Here is a 5000-nt window from a genome sequence, read left to right on the forward strand (position 1 = left end):
GTCATCTGTCGAATGCTCCATTCATTTCAACGGGGCTCCCCAACGTTCGGACGTCTGTTATTTTTCGATAACGGACGGGTTGGTCTATAACAGACCGCTGTCAATGGCAACAAGACTTTTCACTGCTAAAGCGACTTTTCAACAAGACTCGAATCAGCTGATAGACAGCACCCGTTGTCCTGGCTCGCTGTCAATGGCAACAAGACGTTCACTGCTAAAGCCACTGGCTTGTATACAAGTCAGTGGCTAAAGCGAATGTTTCATATCACTCCGCAGGGGGTCCGGTCTTTTGTCACTCTAATCAGCTGCTGTGATAGACAACACCTGTTGTCCTGGCTACCTAGCTGTTGCCTAGCGGTGTTCCACAACGGCACTGTTTTGTTTTGCGCAGCAACAATCTTAACATTAAATAGGTCTAAAGAAATGTCCCGCCATGTGTGAATCATTTAAGTATATCCATATAATAAGCGGGTTAACTTTCGGCGAGTCGGTCGCTTTGTGGAATAGCATCACTTCAGAGAGAACAAGACCCCTCCGCTCCGCGTCGGGGTCTAAAGATTCTCTCTGTCGTGCTGCTATTCCACGGTAGCGACCTTCTCGCCGAACGTTAACCCTTACTTAACAGTGCTGCCATTTATTCATTCAGCTTAGGTAGATCTCCAAAATGTTTACCCCACATAGCACAGATGTTTCAAACAAAGAACATTCTAATGCGATTGTAATTAATACATTGAAATGAACGTATTTAGTGCCTGTATTTACTTGCCCATACGCATGGCTTTTCATGAATACAGTATCACTCAACATCACTTAACCCAATGTCTTCGGGACTGCTCTAACTCATGCAAAATTGCCATGGGTGTACTGTACACTATAAATAAGGGCCCTATTGCAAAAGCACAGTTTTGTCACAGTCTTTCAGGCGGATTGGTGGTTTGGATATCTTACTGATTGAAGTCCATGTGACATGACTTCACAAAAGCTTAGAGGCCAACAGGGGCGTAGCAGCAAATTCTGGGTCCTGAGACGTACAATCAGCTCCAGTGGACCCCCCCCAGCTATATATCGACATAAATCTGACTGTTTGTGGGCCCCTCTATATATATGGGGCCCTGGTGACTCAGTCACACTTTACCCACCTGAACGACACCCCTGGAGGCCAATGAGGTTAATGAGGTTACAGTAGTTGCCTTGCTCAGGGGCACCTCAGCCATGGTGTGAGATTTGGAGGGGACGGTTCAGGATTTGAACTTGCAACCTTCTGATCTAAAGCCCATCTCCTTAACCACTAGGCCACGGCTGCCAGACAGGCCTACTGTATTTGTTCCAGCCAATTTCAATGAGCCTGCCGCTCCCTTGGCTTGGTGGACAGGCTCATTAGTGCCATGGCCTGTGTAGAGAGCCCAGCACAGGCAGGCAGAGGGAATTCACAGCAGGAGGTGCCGTCCGCCTCTGAGTCACCTGTTTCATGTGGACGAATGGAAGAGGCTTTGTAGTGGAGAACTGTCTGTGGCTATGCTGTAAGCAGTGTGGTGGTCTGGGCTGTGGAATTATTATCTTCATCATATTTTCATCATCATGCATTTATTAGCACTGTAACACACAAACACACACACGCACACACTCCCGTGTGTGTGCACACATATGCACACACATGCACACACTCCCCCACACCCTCACACACACAGACACACACACACCCTCACACACACACACATTGAGGGACTTTCGTGCATGCTGTTTTGGTAATGGAAGTCATTTGCATTTGTTGGTGGTGTCTGTCCAGCTATTGGTGCAAGGCTGTGTGTGCTTGCTCTGTGTGAACATTTTTAAAGAGATGAGCAAAAGGGTGTATATCGTGTGTGTGTGTGTGTGTGGGGGGCGGGGGGATTGTGTGTGCGTGTGCGATTGTGTGTTCAATTGCTTTGTGTGTGTGTTTGTGCGTGCGTGCGTATGTGTGTGTGTGTGTGCGTGCGTGCATGTGTGTATGTGTGTGTGTGTCTGTCTGTCTGTGAAGGAATGGCAAAGTGTAGCGAAGAGATGAGGAAGTAGAATTGCACTCAGGAGCTATTTGGAGCCATAATGGTCAGCCTTTCAGCAGCCAAGCAGAAAGTCCTGAATGAGGCCAATACAATAGACCCAGGAGCCCACTACACTGCACTGCACTGCAGTACACCCGGCCAGCAGCACTACACTCAGGGCAGGATTAACGCACAGGCTAGATGGGGCTGCAGCCTAGGGGCCCCCACCAGCCTGGGGCCAGGGATTTTGCTGAATTGCACATGCAGTATTGAAAAAAAAATATCTCTTGCTCCTCTTTATAGTTGGCAAACGTAATTCATAACTTGGTACTGTATGTACGTAGCCTGGGAGTACCCATGCTGCCTTACGCGTTCTTTTCCAACTGCTGGACACAGATCACACTTGTGATTTAGTCTGGCGTTTGCCGCCAGACAAGTATGTACGTATGTAATGTGATTTTGTGAAGATTTTTGTTTTTCCCACAGGGGGCCTATAGCAACCTGTAGCCTAGGGGCTGCTGGCCATCTTAATCCGGCCCTGGATTTAATGCATTGCTCTGTGACGGTGCCCCAGAGATGTCTTGAGGGCAGCTGGGGTCAGGGCGTTTTGGAGAAGTAGCACACACAGCATTTCACTTCATTTCATTTCTTTCTCCCCTTTTTGAGAGTGCAAAAAGTTGAGCTTTAAAATGTGATTTTATATATTTATTCACCCACCTGTGTGTGTGTGTGTGTGTGTGTGTGTGTGTGTGTGTGTGTGTGTGTGTGTGTGTGTGTGTATGTGTATCTTTCTCTCTTTCTCTCTGCCTCTCTCTCTCTCTCTCTCTCTCTCTCTCTCTCTCTCTCTCTCTCTCTCTCTCTCTTTCTCTCTCTCTCTGCCTCTCTCTCTTTCTCTCTCTCTTTCTCTCTCTCTCTGCCTCTGTATCAGGGTCTTTGAGTGTCAAAGGAACTTGTTGGAAGTCCTCATTTTGATCTCCCCTCTTACACTTGGTCTTCTGTTCTTCATCTCCCTCTTGCTCTCTCTTTCACACTTTATTCTCACTTAAGTGCTCACACTCCCTCTCGTCCTCTTCTTTTTCTCTTCTCTTCTAATGCCCTTTCGCACACACACACACACACACACACACACACACACACACACACACACACACACACACACACACACACACACACACACACAAACACACACACACACACACACAAGCACACTGCACTTTCTGCACTAAACCCAAACATACACACACTGACACACACACACACACACACACACACAGACACACGAACACACACACAAGACGCATACCGCACCTTCTACCTGCACTAAACACATACACACACACACACACACACACACACACACACACACACACACACACACACACACACACACACACACACACACACACACACACACACACACACACACACACTGCTGCTGGTGTACTTGACAGACCTTTTAATATTTATTTTTCTTCAAAATGCTACTATTACCATGTCAGAACGCTATAAAGGACTTTTTTAGGAAAAGCACAAAAGCACAACAAATACCTCTTAATGTATGTCCTCTACAAGTCTTCTGTTGTCCAGTCTTGCACTTTAAATGTCTGTATGAGCACTGTCTATGTCCATACTGTCTTAAGTCCATGTATAAGTACTGTCTATGTCTATACTGTCTATGTCCTTACCTAGATTAGTCTATGTCTGTATGGGAAAGCAAGAAATGTAATTTCAAATTCTTTGTATGACCAGTGCATGTAAAGAAATTGACAATAAACCTACTTGACTTGACTTGACTTGACTTGACTTTCACCCACTTTTGTTTTTCATTTCTCTTTTCGTTTCTCCCTCTCACTCTCTCTCCCTGTCTCACTCTTGAACACGTCATTTTATATATTTATTCACCCACCTGTTGTTAATTCTTTTGTTTATTTGAATTGGGCAAGTGATGTACCTAAGATGAGATACCTTTGAGACCTTTGCTACCTGAGACACCTTTGGATAAGATGTGTAAAATGGCGGTAGTTTCCTCGTTGAATAACTGCACATGGTCCCTGCTGTAAATTGCCGACTACTCCACACTATCGCACAGCATGGAATCTATTCCTCAGAGAGGGTTCCCGATTGTGGGCTCCAATCAGAGAGCAGGGAGGCGTGGAAAGACGACGACTGCAGTTTGTTTGAATAGATACAACTGGCACGATTGGCTATGGGCTATATATGCCAAATGATAGACATTCATAGCGCAACAATCCTAAACTACAAACCCCCTTCGCAATTTAAAGTAGCCAGGTCTCCAGACCTTATCTCACTTGTGATTAGGTCTGATGATAACCAGGCGAGTCTCTCGGCTGCTCTGTCAGTTTGTCTGCTTCTCTGCGAGTTTATTTGTCTGGTGGTCTGTCTGTCCTTGGGGCGTCACTCTCTGTCCCGGTGCCTGTGTGTATTCATTGATCTGCCCACCTGCTGATGCACTAGTGTAGTGGGTCCCAAGGTGGGGGTGCTACTGCAGATGGGGCTACGGAGAGAAGGAAGTGTTTTCCTAAAGCCCATTGACATGTACGTGACAGTACGGCAATAAATGACAATGCTCTGAAAAAAAAACTGCAAAAAGCAATAATACTCAACAATGCTCAACTGTGGTGAATTTCAAATGAAATTTGAAAGTGCAGTATTTAAAGATAATTGTTTGGGCTTTTAATGCCTTTATCGTGACAGGACAGGGACAGGCAATGAGCGGGGAGAGAGAAAGTGACGAGGAAGGTTTGGCAAATGACCCGGGTTGGAATGGAACTTGGGTCTGTGGTGTAGTAACCCAGTGCCCTACCGTTAGTCCACGACAGGGCCTTAACTTGAAACTATTAATGGACAAAAAAACAAAAAAAACGTTTGGCGTTATTTGGAATAGGACGGGACTTTCGTCCGTGTAGATCCCAGCAGAATAAGCTTGGGAGTGGGAACCAGCGCTGCTCTAGTCTAGTG

General features: G+C 46.1%; 1 protein-coding gene across 2 annotated transcripts in view; it reads left to right on the forward strand.

Annotated features, from left to right (window-relative positions):
• adgb (androglobin) overlaps positions 1-5000 on the forward strand; it is an 88390-nt gene that overhangs the window by 6513 nt on the left and 76877 nt on the right. The window lies entirely within an intron of this gene.

The sequence above is a fragment of the Engraulis encrasicolus genome, chromosome 18 (genome assembly GCF_034702125.1).
Source record: "Engraulis encrasicolus isolate BLACKSEA-1 chromosome 18, IST_EnEncr_1.0, whole genome shotgun sequence".
In the NCBI taxonomy this organism is placed as follows: Eukaryota; Metazoa; Chordata; class Actinopteri; order Clupeiformes; family Engraulidae; genus Engraulis; species Engraulis encrasicolus.